Source organism: Notamacropus eugenii, chromosome 4, assembly GCF_028372415.1.
Source record: "Notamacropus eugenii isolate mMacEug1 chromosome 4, mMacEug1.pri_v2, whole genome shotgun sequence".
In the NCBI taxonomy this organism is placed as follows: domain Eukaryota; kingdom Metazoa; phylum Chordata; class Mammalia; order Diprotodontia; family Macropodidae; genus Notamacropus; species Notamacropus eugenii.
In genome coordinates this window covers 416,952,434-416,970,879 of record NC_092875.1, presented here as the reverse complement: position 1 = coordinate 416,970,879, position 18,446 = coordinate 416,952,434, and the positions used below count along the sequence as shown (strand labels likewise).

The window sequence follows — 18,446 nt, the reverse complement described above, 5'->3', positions numbered from 1 at the left end:
TCACTTATTGCAACAGTTAAAATGAGGACTCTCACTATGAGTTCTAAGAGTTTTACAATGAGGGGATTTGATCCGTTCCTCTTAGCCATTTCACTTCCTACATTTGGCAGTAAATTCTTTTTCAAATGAGGGATATGGAGTAAACCCACATCCTAACTAGAGAGAGAAAAAAAGAGAAAATCTATACATAAGACTTGTATGTCCAAAATAAACAGCCAGCTGGCTAAAGGTGGCAGTTAGGTGATGCGTTCCTCTAAACCTGCATTCACAAATTCCTTTATAAGCGTTATATATGCAAAATTCGTTAGACCAGTCTACTTCCCTCCTCCCCCACCTTGGAATATAGACATGTTCCGCTCCCCCCACCCCCAGCAGATTGAGAGATTGACACTAGATATACTTAAAACTATAATTTTAAAAAGATAAATTTTGCTCCAGGAGAGATTGCTAATAATGAAAATAGAAGTATAATCCTGAGCCAGTCAGAGGTAACCAGCAGAAATCTACCTGAAACATGAGCTTTTTGTCCTCACCTGGGATTAGCTTTTTCCAGTATCAAGATCAGATCTGCTCCTTTCCACTGTCTAGAAATGAGGAATGACTGTGTATAAAGAGACTTTGAGCTCTTTTGAAGCAAAAGAATAATATCTCCTTGCTCTGGATACTAGTTATCCTTGTATTTTGTGATGGAGATGCTCTGCCCAGCACTGAAGTGACAGCGTAAACTTAAATATCTCAGATCTGGAAGGAAAACAGTCAAATGAGAAAAGATCTTTGTATCAAATATTTCAGATAAGGAATTAGTATCTAAGATATACAGACAACTAGCAAAAATATATAAGACCAAAAGTCATTCCCTAATGGATAAGTAAAGGATGGGAACATAAAGTGCTCAAGAGAGTAATAGCAAACTTTTAGCATCCATATGAAAGAATGCTCTAAATTACTAATAATTATACATGCAAATCAAAATAACCCCAAGGTTTCGTCTCAGCCAACAAATTGGCAAAGATGTCACAAGAGGGGGATCATCGAGGTTGGAAGAGCTGTCCAAAGATGAGAAAACCAACGTATTGTTGGTGGAGCTGTGAATTTCTAAACATTCTGGAAAGCAATTTGGAATTATGCAAATAAAGTACCTTAAATGTCCATATGCTTTGATCTAGAGATTCCACTGCTGGGTACACCCCAAGGGGTATATATCCCTTACCAAAAAAAAGTCTCTATATACGCTAAAATATTTGTAGTAGAACTTCTTATAGTAAAGAAATGGAAACAACCTAGATGTCCAGCAATTAAGGAATGGCTCAACAAATTGTGGTACATAATTGTAGTGGAATATTACTGTGATATAAGAAACAACAAGCTTGATGAATACACTGAAATATGAAAAGACTGAAATGAATTGATGCAAAGTGAAATAAGCACAGCCAGGAAAACAACATACACAATAATTTCAATAATGTAAATGGGAAAACCCTCCACAAAACAATCATAATTGAATGTTTCTAAATTATCAAAAAATAAAATTGGTACCAAGGAAGTGATATCAGAAGACACCTATTGCCCTTCTCCTTTACAGAGACTGGAGATCCATGAATATTGAACATGATGTAATATTTTTTTTAAAATGTTTATTAATATAGCTGAATTTTTTTCTTTCCTTCCTTCTTTCTCCCTCTGTCTCTCCCTTCCTTTCTTCTTTTCTTCCTTTTTTTAAGTGACCCTCTGGGAGGGAGAGGGAGAAGGCTATGGAGGAGATGCAGGCAACATAAAAATAAGATTTCAATAAAAATTTAATTTTTAAAAAAGAAACAGTGAGACAAAGGTAATTAAACCTTTTCTTTGTCTCCCTCAAGAATGAACCTGGTCACTGTATATCTAGGTCCAGAGCAGTGAGACCACTTTAGTAAAGAGAAAGAGGGCAAAGCACCCCAGAGCCGGGGACCCAGCACCAGTGTTCATTGTTGGACTATACATAGGGAGAAAGATGGTAACTAAGGGAAGTTATGGGGGAGGGTAAGAAGCAAAGGCCTTCTTTACCCTTTGTGGAAGCTTGGAAAGAAACAGCTGCTCAGTTGGCTGATGGCCACAACTTAGGGATCCTCCCACCAAAGCACAAGGCGTCCTCTCCAGGCTCACTTCCTCCCTTGTTTTTTCCAGCAACTGTTTTCAAAGTGCCCCTGGTCAGACCTGCAGTCAAATGATCCATAGGGTGTTCAGATGAAAGCACTCCACAGGCTCCTCAGGCCTGTAGGCTTCAACCAATTTGCCCTACTTTTCATTAGCTTGAGTTTTCCTTTCTTGATCTTAATCCAACCATAAGATTTTCTGAACAGTGTAAGCAAAAGTAGGTTTAACAGTTGGGGGCCTTACATAGGGAGAAAACCACATGTTCCTTTTTGCTAGAGAAGGAAGATTCCCAGAGGAGAGCTTGGGGATGTTTTTGCCAGGAGCCTTTTACATACACTCTCTCTCTCTCTCTCTCTCTCTCTCTCTCTCTCTCTCTCTCTCTCTCTCTCTCTCTCTCTCTCTCTTTCTCTCCCTCTACACACACACACACACACACACACACACACACACACACACACACACACACACAAAGAACTGGACCTGGGCTTTCACTGGCATGAGGAACTCATGATAAGGAAACTTCCCCTTTAAATGCAGGTCAACCCTTTCTCTGCCACTTTGAGAGAGGTGACAAAAGCCCTGCGCGTCTAGATGCCCTGCTCAGGGTCAAACAGCCAATTTGTCTCAGAGTCAGCACTTGAACTCGGTCTTCTTGGCTTCAGGGGCAGTTTGGTATCTGCTATGCCCTGCTTCCTCTCCTTACAACCAGCACACTACAAAGCAGACAAATTCATCTTTCAAAGGGATGTGCATTAGAATCAGGAGGGAGTCCATGTTCTTGTATTTCAAGAGTTCTGTGGCTCATGAGCCATGAGAGGTACAGGTGACCTCAAGGGTGACATACACCAGACGATGTCATCATCCTCAGGAAAATATTGTTTGTGTGTCAGGAGCTCCCCACAGCTCCATGCTGGCTAATGCTGGACTACATGGTCACCGAAAGCCACCTCCCATAAGCAGGTCAGCATTGGAGTAACACTTGATGACTTATAGATACCCTGGAAAGTCCTCCCTGAGCCCAGGCTGGCTTCTGGCCCTAGACATTTCTAGGAAAGTTGGAAATTCTTCCTTCTGGCAACCTAATTCTACTCAACCTTCATATCAGGTTCACATAAGCCTGTTCTCTTGAAATGGAGCTGGATATGCCCAGAGGTGTCTTTCAGGTATCAACTTTCCATTACAATAACAGATGACATTTAAATTACATTTTAAAATTTGCAAATGACTTTACAGAAATGGCTCAGTGTTTTAATCCTCAGGCAGCACTGAGGTGGTTACTTCCAGTGTGATTAACTCCATTTTATAGATGAGAAAACTGTGACTCAGAGAAGTGCAGTTAGCATGAAAAGCAGGATTCGAACTCATGTCTCCCTGAGTATAAATCTAAAGTCCTTTGTCCTGTAGTAAGCTACTCTCTCCTTAATAAGCAGCAGTGGAAAAAACACTGATTCTGAACCTAAAGGTCCTGCCTTCAAAGCCTACAACAAGTAAAGTGCAAGGTTAAGGACTGTACTAAATCCTGGGGATACAAGTAAAAGTATAAAATGAGCCGTCCTCAAAATGAACTTATGTAAGAATCATAATCGTAGCATTTTGTGTACTGCTATAAGATCTGCAAAGCATTTTACAAGTGTTTTCTCACTTGATCACAATAATCCTCTGAAGTAAGTCCTTTTATTAATCTCATTTGACAGTTGAGGAAACTGGGTCTGAGAGCAGTTAAGTGACTTGCCCCAGGGTAACACAGCAGGATTTGAACTAACTTGGTTAATTAGTTAAGTCTTCATAACTCCTGGACCAGGGCTTTATCCATTGCAATACCTAGCTGCTTCTAATGGAGAAGACAAGCACATATAAAAATATGTGTGGCATTAGTGTTGTTTATATGTGTACACATATATGAAAGTCATTTTATACAAGGTAGTTTGGGAAAGAGGGCACTAAAAGTTGGGAGATCGGGAAAGGCTTCATGCAAAAAGACAGGGCTTGAGCTAACTCTTCTTTTTATTTTGTTTTCTTTTTAATTTATGAAATATAACAGGTTTTTCCATAATCTAGTAGAATTTTAAAAAGATGATTTTCTTAAAGGAAGAGGACTCTCTGAGTCAGAGGTAAGGAGAGACTCCATGCTAGCGGTGGAGGATGGCCTGTGCAAAGACATAGAGATGGAGTCTTAGATGAAGAGAACGGTAGGAAAGGGAGTTTACACTGAATGGCCTAATAGTCAAGGTCCTCAGCTGAGAGAAAACCAGGACAAGGGGGTGGAGGGGGAATTTCAGAGGAAAAGAGAAGGTTTGGAAAAGCTTCCATGGGGAGGGAAGTAGGGAAACCCTCAAGAAAGAAGAGGAGGAGGACCACTTGCTCACAACTGAGGCCAGATAACGAGTGTGTACGATAACCGGTTAGGGCAGCTTAATTCAGAGGCTGATGAGTGAATAGTAGAGAAGGGTGGAGATGAGGGTTGAGAGGGGAGGGGGGGATTATACAGGACTGAGGTTTGACAAAACCTCAGCCAAGAGGATCCAAAGACAAGGGATTCCAAAGCAGAGGACAATGTGGAGCTGAAATGACTAAGCTTAGAGAGGGAGGAGAGTGAATTCAGAAGAGAGGTAATGACCTGAAAAGGGTAGAAGGATAGGGAGAGTGAAGTACCCACTGAGGATAAAGAGCAGGTATAGGATGAGTGAGATGTGGGGAGTGTGACCTTGGACAGGTCACTTGATTTACCTAGGCCTCAGTTTCTTCCTATGTAAAATGAAAAGTTCAGACTAAATGGCTTCTAAAGTCGTCCAGCTCGACATCAATGATCCTATGAGACAGTAGTATATGTAAAGCACTCTGCAGATCTTTAAGTGTTATACAATTATTCGTTAGTATTATTACTCTATTATCCTATTAATTTTAAATCTAGTGCCTTTTTATAGCACCATGCCATGTACCAGGAACTTCTAGTGCTTCTTTATCAGAGTGCAACGACTGAAGTGGAGCAGAGGTTGAATTAGATGACTCTGAGTCTAGGAAATCCAGTGGCTCAATGAGACATGATTTCTAAAACAGCAATACCATACTTTCAAGACCTGGAAATTCCCTCCCTGGAGTTCTCTTTGAGAAAGGAGATCTCTAGTTATAACTGTACAAAAATCTTTATTATAATCTCTAACCTGACATGAAATTATATGACGTATAATCCGAATATTAAATATTTGATAGCCAAGCAACAAGCATTTATTAAGTGCTTACAGGTGGTGCAGTGAATAGAGCACCAGTGCAGGAGTCAGGAGGACCTGAGTTCAAATCTTACCTCAGACACTTGACACTCACTAGCTGTGTGACCTTGGGTAAGTCACTTAACCCCAATTGCCTCATCCTGGGTCATCTCCAGTCATCCTTATGAATATCTGGTCACTGGATTCAGATGGCTCTGGAGGAGAAGTGAGGCTGGTGACCTACACAGCCCTCCCTCACTCAAAACAAAGTCAAGTGCAAGTCATGTCATCATTTCTCATCAGAGAAATGACATAGTCTTCCCTGGCTATTTTGTCAAAGTTTTTTTCTGTATGTATTGGTGGAATCATATGATTTTTCTTGTTTTTGTTATGATATGGCCAAATTATGCTGATAGTTTTCCTAATATTAAACCAGCCCTGTATTCCTGGTATGAATCATACCTGGTCATAGTGTATGATTCCTGTGATATAGTACTATAATCTAGTATTTTATTTAAAATTTTTGCATCAATATTCATTGGGAAAATTGGCCTAGTTTTCTTTCTCTGTTTTTGCTCTCCTTTGTGCCATACATGGAATTTGATAGGACTGCTTTTTACCTGTTTTTTCAAATAGTTTACATAGTATTGGAATTCATGTTCTTTAAATGATTATAGTTATGATTACTGTGTATTTCCCTCCATCTTATTTTCTTCTATTTCCTTTGCTCTCTCTCTCTCTCTTTTTCTCTCTCTTTCTCTCCCTCTCTCTCTCTTCTCCCTCCTCAAAAGTCTGTTTTGCTTCTGACCTCTGCCTCCCTTAACTTGTCCTCCCTTTTATATCACTTTCCCCCTTTTCTCTTATCTCCTTCCCCTCCTACTTCTCCGTTGGGTAAGAGATTCCTATATCCAACTGAGTGTGTGTATCTGTGTTGTCAACCTTTCAGAGTCTGTTCTAAGAAGGACAAACAAAATTAGGTTGTATTGTAGGTGCATGTTTATTTATCTCAAATTGGGTGACATTCATGCTTAACATGAAGGGAGCTCAAGGAAAGGCAAGTTGAAGATTATATACTCTTATAGCAAGGAAGTTTTCCTCTTCCCTCCGGACTCAGGATGCCTGTGTCCTTTGTCAGCCAAAATTCTAGTTTCCATAGAACAAGAGTGCCCCCAGGGTGTCTGGCTTCTGTCAGTCACAAACAAGAGAATGTCATAGGAAGAGACTGTCATAATAGGATAGTGTCCATAAAACAAGATAAGAGAAATGCTATAAATCAAGATAGAGACTAGTTCAAGGTATATCAGTCATAAACAGAAAAATGCTCCCCGTCAGCTTACTTTTTGAGTTCACTCAGGGAGTATTTCAAAGGGGCTCAAACAGGTTCCACAGTGTACACACATATCCTTCCTTTTTTGAAACAACTCCTATGAGAACTAGGTTTAAGTTTTGCCCATTATTTCCCACTCAATCTTCCTCTCCACTGTCAAAGCTCTTCCTTGCACTCCTCTTTTATGTGAGATAATTTTCTCCATTCTTCCTCCTTCTCCCACTGAATTTCTCTTTCTCACCCATCCATTTTTTAGATCATCCTGACAAAACTGACTCAGACCCATGTCCTCTGTCTATGCAGACTCCTTCTAACTGCTCTAATAATGATAAAGTTCTTAGAATTTACATGTATCATCTTCCTATATAGGAATGTAAACAGTTTTTACCTTTTTAAGTTCCTTATAATTTATCTTTTTATGCTCATTTTGAGTCTTGTGTGGGAATGTCAGATTCTCTATTCAGCTCTAGTCTTTCCATCAAGAATTCCTGAAAGTCCTCTATTTCATTCAATAACCATACTTTTTCCCCTTGGATAAATATACTCAATTTTTCTGGATAGGTTATTCTTGGATGTAATCCTAGCTTCTTTACTTTCCAGAATATCATATTTCAAGCCCTCCATTCCTTTAAGATGGAAGCTAAATCTTGTGTGATCTTGGCTGTGGCTCCACAAAATTTAAATGATTTCTTTCTTGCTACTTGCAATATTTTCTCCTTGGCTTGAGAGCTCTGGAATATGGGTATAACATTCCTAGGAGTTTTCACTTTGAGATCTTTTTTCGGGAGGTGATCAGTAGATTCTTTCAATTTCTATTTTACCCTCTGCTTCTAAGATGTCATCAGGGCAGTTTTTTAATAATTTCTTGAAATATTATGTCTAAGCTCTTTTTTTTGATCATGGCTTTCAGGTAGTCCAACAATTCTTAAATTATCTCTCCTCAGTCTATTTTCCAGGTTAGTTGTCTTTTTAAGGAGAGATTTCTTATTTTCTTCTTTTTTTTCATTCTTTTCACTTTGTTTTATTGTTTCTTAAATGTCTTGTGCAGCCATTAGCTTCTATTTGCCCAGTTCTGCTTTTTAAGAAATTATTTTATTTATTTGACTTTTGTTGCTCTTTTTTCCATTTGGCCAATTCTGTTTTCTAAGGTATTATTTTCTTCAGTATTTTTGTGCCTCTCTGGCTAAGCTATTAATTCTCTTTTCATAATTTTCTTGTATCACTCTCATTTCTTTCCCCAATTTTTTTTCTTACCACTCTTACCTCTTTTGTTTTTTGGTCCTTTCAGGAATTCTTGTTGAGCTTGTGTCCAATATGCATTTTTCTTTGAGATTTTACTTGTAGATGTTTCCACATTGTTGTCTTCTAAGTTTTTATCTTTATCTTCCCTGTCCCAATAGTAGCTTTTTATGGTCAGGCTCTTTTTGGTTGTTATTGTTCTTTGTTTATTTTTCCAGACAATTTCTTGACTTTGATATTTATGTTAAAGTTATACTCTGTTCACTCAGGGGTGAAAAGTTACTATCCCAAGACTCAGTCTTTTTGCACTGTTGTTTCAGAGCTATTTTTGGCAGATATATAAGTTTTTGGTGTTTCCACAGTTGTATGATCTAAAGTGACATGTGGTCACTGTTCTCCTGATCGTTTCTCTGGTCTCTACCCAGGAAGGACCCCTGGATCCCTTCAGCGGCAAGCACTACCACTTCTTAGGACCCTCTGGAAGTAGAATCAGGGCCTGAAGTAGCCACAAGCACTCTTCTATACTGTGGAACTGTGACCAGTTCCCTGCAGCCATGAGCACTAGTACTCTTCTCAGTCCTAGAACTGTAACCAGTATTGGTGCTGACTGATCCCACACATTCCTCTCTATCATGGAACTGTGACCCAAAACTATGTATGGGCAATGAAGTTGCCAAACAACACCAGGCCCTTTACCCAGTGCCAACAAAAAGGTCCCTTATAATCTCTTTCTGACCAGTTGTCAGATTTCCACCACCAACCCCTCCCCCTTTTACCATATCTGGGCTGAAAGCTCCTGAAGCTGCTGTTGCCCCTGTCACTGCCTTCTCCAAGGCATATGGTTCTGCTACCATATGTACTCTAGGCCTCACTCTGGTGTCACAGACCTCTCTGGCTGACTTCCTGAGTTTTAGTGGACTGGAAAAATGTCTCACCCTGACCTTTTGTTGGCTATGCAATTCCAGAATTCAATCTGATGTGATATTTTAAAGTTTTTTGAAGGGGAATTTGGGGAGAGTTCGGCTAGGTTGCTGCACCTACTCCACCATCTTGGCTCTACCTCTCTCTGTACACTTTGGAACTAACAAAGCTGCTTTTAAGAGTTTGGGATCCATAACATAGGTATCCCTTTCCTCTACCCCCTAAAAATCAGGATTATCAAGCATATCACAGGATCACAAACTCTCAGAATTAGAAGGTAGTTCATTGGCCACTTAGTACAACCTTTATTTGAACAAGAATTCCTTTAACAATATCCCTAACAGATGGTTATACAGTTTCTGCTTGAAATTTTTCACCTACCAAGGCAGCTCATTCCTCTATGGGAAAACTCTCACTGGAAGAAAGGTTTTCCTTCCATTGATCATGAATCTGCTTCCTTTACAAGTTCCATCTATCAATCTCCATTTTCCTCTTTGGCCAAGCAGACTAATAACTTTCCCACATATCTTTCAAAACCAAAATTTATTGACTACTCCAATTACTGAATAGATTCAAGACTTTTAGCCCATCTAAAAAACAGAATTGTGGAACAGTAACTTAAATTCTCTTTAATAATAGCAGGGTAGTTGCAGGTACTTAAGTACACTGACAAACTAGGAGCATTTGGGAGGTAGAATAAGAAAAGCCAAGAGTAAGATCAATCATTCCAAAACAAAAGGAGAAACACTAAAGAATATCAAATCGCAGTGGCGTTAATATATGAAAGCAGTGGAAGCTAGACCTTGAACCTTGCCAAGGTCCTTGTTGAGCAGTTATAACTTACCACTTTTATTCATTGTCCCGAGGGCAAGAGAGAGTAGGTAGAGAGTTAGTCTCACAAGGTCACAGTAGCAAGCAGTTTCCAGAAACATGGAGTATGTAGCTAGAAAGAACATGGGAACTAAATTAAGAAGAAAACAAGAAATGAGCAGATTGTTCATTTGGTCACTCAACAAATAATTCTTGAGCGCTCACTATTTGCAAAGCATGGTTCTTAGTCTTCTAACTGGAGCATATTTTTTTACAGATCCAGTAATCCAACCAATCCTCTCATTTTGAAGATGAGAAAATTGATAGAGAAATGAAATGACTTACCCAATGATACAATGAAGAAAAGAACAGTGCAAACAAATACCATGTGAGGGTATAGAAAAGACGGAGAGAATACTGTGGAATGCTGCAGTTGGGGAAGGCTTCCAAGAGGAGGTGAGAGCAAGCTGGGCCTTGAAGGATGGGTAAGATTTCAATAGTAAAAGATGTAGGGTGCTGGAATGACAGGGATTCTTCCATGAGATTTTTAAAGGCTGAGGTCCTTCTCTCTTGGATTTCTTTGAAAGACAACTAGCCATATAGTTCTATGGTTATATTTCATAGTCAATGCCAAAATATGCCAATTGGACGGTCATCTGCTTACTGAGCTGGGTGCCATTGTGGAATAAACTGTCAATTTAATAACAATAATGAGGGGTGAGGGGAAAGACTACTCCCTTTAGTGATTCAGCCCTGCAACTTACCTTTAACTTAAGACTTAAAAGGGTTGCCTTGGGAAACTGAAGAGTTGAATGACTTGCCCATGATCATCATATATGGCTAGTATGTGTCAGAGGCAGGACTGATCTTTCGATCTCCCTATACTTTGCACACGGTCTCTCTCTCTCTCTCTCTCTCTCTCTCTCTCTCTCTCTCTCTCTCTCTCTCTCTCTCTCTCTCTCTCTCTCTCTCTCTCTCTCTCTCTCTCTCTCTTCCTCTCTCTGTCTCTGTCTCTCTCTCATTTTGAATCTTTCTATTGCCCTTACTTAATATACTTAAATATTTACTGTAGTTTTCAATAAAAAATACATATTCATTTCTGATATTAACATATATGCTACATAATGTTAATAGATCAGAAACGTGCTTTTTAAATGTCACTTTCCTATGAGGGTGGGGAGGGGAGAGAGGTGTGCCTTGGTATATTTTTACATTGCCCTTCCTCAAAGTTCCTGAATTAAAAGAAATTCATGTCCTTGTAGGATACCCCTTTATCCCATGTCCTCCCAGGGTTTGGGAAAGCTTCCAACAGTACAGTTGTGATGGAGAGCTAGTTTGAACTTGACAGTCTGCTAGGCTATACAGGAAGAACAAAGCTGGGTTTCTGCTGATCACATATCACAAATTCCTTGCCAGCCTTCTTGTATGTACTTGTGGAGAAGAAAACAAAACGTATGAAATGAAGGGTTGTAGAGTCCATACAAGGGAGATGATACACATCAGTATTTGTTTTGTTGTGTCTGAGGATTAGGGGAAGAATTTGTCTTTTTCAGAAGCAGAATAACATTATGGTTGCATATTATCAGCTGAATTTGTGTCCCTCCAGAGCCATGGTCAGGCCCTGCTGTCTCCTCAAAAATTCTTCCTTGTCCTATTTCTTGTTATTTTACATTTTTTATTCCTTTAGCTTTAGGCTTTGATGTCTCTTAGTAAGCAAACACCCTTGAAAAGGGAACACTGTGTTATTAGTGGGAAAGAGTTTCAGATTTTTGCACAAAAACAGGAAAAGATCAACTGGCCCAAACATCTAAGAAAGGGGAAAGTACATAATGCTATCTAAAGGTTCGGGGGAGGAGGCAATGGTTAAGAAAGAGGAGGCTCAAAGCCAATTGTCCTCTTTTACAGATTTGCCTTTAGCTGGGCCTAATTACCTCCAACTTTGAGTGGATCAATATCAGGTATACAGTGAGCTGAGGTAGAACCAAAGCTAGGAAAGCTCAGCAGCGAACTGGACACAGGAAGAATGAGCTACAGCAAAGGTTACTTTTAAATATTACCTTTTATAAATGTAACTTTTATTCTAAACATTTTTTCTCTACATCTCTAAAATTTTTTTAAAATAAGTTCACTGTGTTATAGCCAAGGCTCAGCATTTCTGGAGGATAGTAACACATGGGAGCTGCAGTTTTTAAACTCAATTCAGTCCACACAAGAAATGGTTGATGTCCCATGTGCATAGCTGGCAGAGACCATTGATGAGGATCCTAGCATCATTCTTCCGCATGCTTATGGGGTAAGAGAGGAAGGGAATAAGCATTTCTTAAGCACCTATTATGTGCCCAACATTTTACTAAGCTTTAAGAGGTAAACTCATTTGATCCTTACAACAATCCTGGGAGGAAAGTGCCATTATTATCCCAACTTTACAAATGTAGAGTTATTTCTCACATAGATTACTAATAACAATAACTTGTTTAAAGCTTGCAAAGCATTTCTCTTATCATGAGGTACATAGCCATGTCAACAAACATTCATTAAGTGCCAGGCATTGTGCTAAGTGCTAAGGATAGAAAGAAAGACGAAAACAGTCTTTGCCCTCAAGGAGCTTGTAAACCAGTGGAGGAGCCAACATGCCAATAACTGAGTCGAAATAAGCTCTATACTGGATTAATTATAATGTTAGAGGAAAAGCACTAGTATGAAGGAGAACTAAGGCTTCGGTTGAAGCTTAAAGGAAGTCAGAGAAGACAGGAGATGAAGAGAAGGAGAGAAAGCGTTCCAGGGATGGGGGAATAGCCTATGAAGAGGCACCGAGTGACAAATGGAGCTTCCTGTGTGAAGAACAACAAGAAGTCAGGCATAAGACTCGTATAAGGGTAAGAAGTAGTCAAGTAAAGATGAGTTTTTAAAGCCAGAGTATTTTAGATTTAATCCTAGAGGTAATAGGGAGTTTATTGACTAGGATGGTGGCATGATCAGACCTCTTCTTTAGGAAGGTCATTTTGTTTATTGAATGAAGGATAGACTGGAGTAGAAAGGAATTTGAGGCAGAGAGACCAGACAGCAGGCTATTCCAATAATGTACTCATGAGGTAATGCATCTGGGTAGTTGCATAATCAGAAAAAAGAAGTGGATTTACACAAAAGATGTCAACAGGACTTGACAACAAATTAGATATGAGGGGTGGAAAAGAGTGAGTTGTCCAAGATGACTCCTAAATTTTGAACCCCTTACTACCCTCAAGAGTGGTTACTGGGCATCTAACTTGAGGTGTCCCATAGGCAGTTGGAGTTGTGAGATAATAGCTCAGGAGACAGGTTAGGCTAGACAAATAGATCTGAGAATCATCTGTATAGAGATGATAATTGAATCCATGGGAGCTGATGAGATCCCACCAAGTGAAATAGGATACAGTTATAAGAGCACAGAGTATCAGAGCTTTGGGGACATGCAGGGCTAATGCTTAACCTGAGTGTGGATCCAACAAAAGGGAATTGAGAATAGAGAGACAGAAAAAGAATAAAAAGCAAGTGGTGTGTTAAGGGTGATAGTGTCCAGGTTTGCAGAGAGGTCAAAAAAGGATGAGGATTGAACAAGAACCATTAGATTTTGCACTTAAGAATTCACTGGTAGCTTTGGAGAGAGCAGTTTCAGTTGAATTAATGAGGTCAGAAGTCACACTATAGAGAGCTAAGGAAAGAGTAAGAAGAAAGGAAGTCGATGGTTGTACGTAGACTTGTGGAGGAATTTAACCATGAAAGGGAGGAGAGATTGCAGGGCGACAAATGGCAGAGATGGATGAGTCACATGAAAGATCTTTCAGGATGGGGGAGACATGAGCATGCAGGCACAGGCAGCAGGGAAGCAGTCAATAGACAGGAAGAGATTGAATAAAAGTGAGAGAACAGAGAAGGGAGAGGGGCCCTCTCCTGGAGAAGACAGGGTGAAATGGGATCATTTGTTTAAGGAGAGGTTTGCCTTGGCAGTGCAATCACATGGCCAATTGGATCACTTGGCTGAAGCTGCCTGGTTCTTTTGCCAAATTCACTTAACCATTTTTTAGCTAGGTGAAGACATGTACTTTCTTTGCCCCTGAAGAGGAAGCAAGTTAATAGAGAATTGCCTGAGACAGCAGGTCTTTTCATTCATCCACTCAACATTTCAACCTATGTAAAAAAGCCGTCAAGTAGATATAGAGGTAGAGAGAGTCCCAAGGGATTTTAGAAAATCAGTCAGCTATACACATGTCTAATGTAGTCAATGTGATAATCAGATCAATCTACTTTAGACAATCTAACAACCAAATTCTGTTCTAATTAAATACATTGTATTTCAACCAGCTGCTTCTCTCTATTCCATGATTAGTCTGTGACCAGTTCTCAGTGTTTATTCAGTTATAAATATTTGGTGGATCATATCATCCTATCCCTGTTCTATCCTATCGTATCCTATTTTATCATCACCAAATAGCCAGCAAGGTAGAACAATAGATAGAGTGCTGGACCTGAAATTAGTGAGACCTGAGTTCAAATCTAGCCTCTAGTCACATACTAGCTATGTGACCCTGGAAGAGTCACTTAACCACTGTCTGCCTCACTTTCCTCATCTGTAAAATGAGAATCATAATAGCACGTATCTTCCAAGGCTGTTATGAGGTTAAAATGAGCTAATACTTATAAAAATATTTTACCAACCTTAAAGCACTTTGTAAATGCTAGCCATTATTATTATCATATCATATAACTATTATGTTCAGAGCACTGGGCTATTGTTCATAATTCATATTGATAGAGTGCCTCAAAGTTTACAATGTAGATAATAAGTCAACAAACATTAATAACAAACACCTAAATTTTTATTAGGTTCCAGGCACTGTTATAAGATAATGAATCTTAAATATGAAATAAACTTTTTTGGAATAATGAAAAATGAAAGGAAAGAAGGAAAGAGAAAAAAGAAATCAAAGAAAGGAAGGAAGGAAGGAAGAAGAAGAAAGGGAAAAAGAAAAGAAGAAAGAAAGGAACATTGTAAGATTCTTGATGGCAAGGACTGTCCTTTTATTAATTGTATCCCCAGCACTTAGCATGGTGCTTGACACATGGCAGGTACTTAATAAAAGTTGATTGGAATGATCTTTAGGGTAATTCCAAAGTCCTATGATTCTAAGGTACTTTCTTTCTTTCTTTTCTGAAACATTCAGATTCTAATCGCCTGTGGCAGCTCTCTTTTCAAACCAATCTCAGCTTTGATTGAACTCTTCAGTCATTTCTGCTAATAGACATTTCTTCTAGAAACATAGTGATTAAAAAATATTAAATTCCTCACAATCCTATGGGCTCCTAGTTATTAATTCATGAAAATTACACAGACTTTGCAAACATAGTGAGCTGTCTTGTTTACTGTGGTTAAAGTTTTATCACATGTTTTCAAAAACAGGAAGTTAAAACATGAGAGAGAACAAGTCAACACTACATGTTATTGGGTGCTTGAGTCAAAAGAGCTTTGACTTTCTCTGACTCTTCTACTTTAAAACAAACCGAAAAGAAAAGTAGGGACTAGTTGAAGACTAGTTTCCTGGATCAGCAATGATTAAACAATAATCAACAATGGATAATATTAACAAATATCGTTTTTCCCCCTTAAAAGAAACCTGCCTCCAAATTCCACTAGATGTTAGGGCATCATCAACCTCCCAAGTTCCCAGATTTGCAATCTCAGGGTTATCCTTGAGTCCTCCCTCTCCTTCACCCCTCATATCTAATCAGTTGCCTTCTCATCAGTTATCCTTCTACAGACATCTGTCCAGGATCCCCTTTCCTCTCTTAGGTGCCTAACTTCAGGCCCTTATCACTCTTTTCTCTGGACTATCTCAATAGTTTCCCCATTGGTCTCGCTGCTTCCAGTCTCTCTCCTCTCCAACCCTCTGCATCCTCTGCACGGCTCATGAATCTACATAAAGCATGTTAACTCCACTGTTCAAAATCCTCATTGTTTGTAGAATGAAATACTCTTCAGTCCAGCATTTTGTGCCCTGCATAATCTGTCTCCAACCTAATTTTCAAGCTTCATTTCATATTCCTTGTACTCATACTCTCTATGTTCCAGCCAAACTAGATGACTAGCTATTCCATATATTCATCCTTCCATCCCTCTCCTCTGGCATTTTGCTGGGAATGAGCTGCCTCTCAAAAGCTCTTCCTTCAAGGCTCAGCTATTCCCTTTGATGCAAGCTTTTCCAGATGCCCCCTGCCCCCGTTAATAGCACTCTCTCCTCCTCAAATTGCCTTAAATTTATTTGTCTCCGCATGAGTTGTATTCTCATAATAGAATATAAACTCCTTGAAAGTAGGAACATTTTATTTTTACTCTTTGTGGTGGCAATACAGAGAACAGTCTCAAACCTAGTAGGCATTTAATGAATGTTTTTAACTTAATTTAATAAGAAATTGAATAAATAAAACTATAATGGCCTATATAAATATGAGTTATTGGTAATATTAATAATTAATTATAATTATACATGAGCAAATATTATAATGTATTATGTATAATATAGCTTATATTATTAACAATAATAAAATAATACTATTAGTAACTCATGGGCAATTATGTCAAGAAGATTCATCTTCCTGAGTTCAAATCTGGCCTCAGATTTACTAGCTATGTGACCCTAAGCAAGTCACTTAACTCTATTTGCATCAGTTTCTTTAACTGTAAATAAGCTAGAGAAGGAAATGACAAACCACTCCAGTGTCTTTGCCAAGAAAACCCCAATAAGGTCACAAAGATTCAGACATGACTGAAATGACTGAGCAACAGCAATAGAAAATTAATAACTCATTTTTATATAGCTCATTAAGGCTCTTCCTCCAGTTCTGTTAGGTGAATAGTATAACAAGATAAAGAGAAGTTAAATGACTTGAGCAAGGTCTCACAGTGATTGTCAGAACTTGATACCAAGCAGGACGTCTAACTGATTTCCTCTTTCCAAGATACCGTGTTACCTTCTACTATAACATTATGGTTGTTGTTAATAATTATTATTAAAAATACTGATTTTTGTACAATGCCTTTTGGCTTGGAATGTACCTCATCACACTGACCCTTACAATCCTGTGAAGTCAATGATACACGTCATTTTTTTCCATTTTACAGTTGCCTAAGGTCATACACCGATGAAGTGGCCCTGTAATCAAGTGTGTTGATCCAATATTCTATGTGAGTGCCTCCTTATCCAGTTATCCATCACAGAACCAGGCCCTCCCTCTTTCTTCTTGCTTCGGATATAGTAATGAAATCAGTACTACCATTGATTTTCCAGGAAGGCTACATCAATTAACTGTCCTGTATAACACCTCACTATCCCTATGACTCCTCAGACAAACCCTGTATGTACTGTCTCCCCAATTAGAATGTTAGCTCATTGAGGTCAAGAATTCTTCCACTTTTGCTTATATTTCCTTAGCATTTAGAACAGTCTGGTACGTAGTGAGTGCTTAATGAATGGCTATGTTCTTTTTTTTATTCATTCCCCTGCCCCTCTCAGGGGGAAGTAGACCACATTCACTCCTGTAACTAACAGATGAACTAGTCCTGGCATCAATAATCACGTAGGCTTTATTCCTTCATTCAGTCATTTACAGAGGATCTTGTTCTAAGATGGATGAACTTTTTTTAATCATCTGATATCTATTTCAATATGATTTGTTTCCTTTGCAAGCCTATGTACTTTATTTTATGCATTTTAAAAATATTCTAAGAAGGGGGTCCATAGGTTTCACCAGACTGCTAAAGGAGCCCTGGACACAAAGAAATCTAAGAACTACTGATCGAATATATATTTACTGAGCATATAGGAAGTATGTCACACTGCTAGGCAATGTAGTGTTGGGTAAATTTTGAAACTTCTCTGAGTTTTAGTTTCTTCATCTGTAAAATGAGAGAAAAGGTATAGATGTGGGCCCTTTGGGATCTAACATCCTGCGCTCCTGAGTCAATAAGTAAAAGACAGCCCTTTATCTGCAAAGTACCTGCAATGTAACTGGGACATAGCCAGGGAAAATATTTAATTTAAAATATTTAAATTATAATATGGACAGCAAATGATTAGGTGGCCATGTGAATAGTGTAGGATTTAAAGGAAAGAGAGATGAATGCAGGCTAGGAAGGTAAATAAACATTTAATAGGAGTGGGGGGCTTGATTTATTCCTAGAAGACTGAACAGAATATAAATGTAAAAAAGAGAGAAGGAGGGAAGGTAACTCCCATGGTGGAATCAGCAGGGACAAAGGCACAGACACAAGAATTCTCTTGGCTTGAGAGCTTCCCACGTGGGAAATAATGTGGAATTAGAAGAGAGAGGGACAAATTATGGAGAGCCTTAAGAGCCATGAAGAGAGGAGTTACACACCATACAGTGAGTGGTGCACTGGCTTACCATTATTCCAAGCTCCCTTTGCCCACTGGCATAGTTGGCAGAGGAACTTTGCCTGGTACTTTTTATTATCTGCTCTAAATGTACTATCTTCCCATAATGACTTCATCTTCATTTGCTCACAATGGGGGAGGTTGGGGAAGGGGAATGTGGAGAAGGAAGTTAGAGTGGTTTGGACTAAACTTTTGGTTTCATTGAGTTAGGGAACTCCTTCTAACAAAGCAAATCAATAGCAGCCCTGCACCTTCTAGTCTGAGGGAGTTGCAGAGCACTGAGAGATGGAATGATTTTCCTTGGGTTACATAACTAATATGTGATAGAATCTTGACTTGAACCCAGGGCTGTACTTTGTAATACACCATAAATTCCCTGTG

General features: G+C 39.0%; 1 long non-coding RNA gene across 3 annotated transcripts in view; it reads right to left on the bottom strand.

Annotated features, from left to right (window-relative positions):
• Window positions 1-6,317: 6,317 nt before the first annotated feature.
• LOC140501781 (uncharacterized) overlaps window positions 6,318-18,446 on the bottom strand; it is a 112,354-nt gene continuing 100,225 nt past the window's right edge. For 2 of the 3 annotated variants that reach the window (XR_011966350.1, XR_011966349.1), the window contains 2 exons: window positions 9,671-9,787; window positions 6,318-6,524 (listed from right to left, as the gene is read on the bottom strand). This is a non-coding gene — a long non-coding RNA (uncharacterized lncRNA). The remainder of the gene's footprint in view (window positions 6,525-9,670; window positions 9,788-18,446) is intronic. The other variant, XR_011966351.1, reaches the window with a different exon arrangement.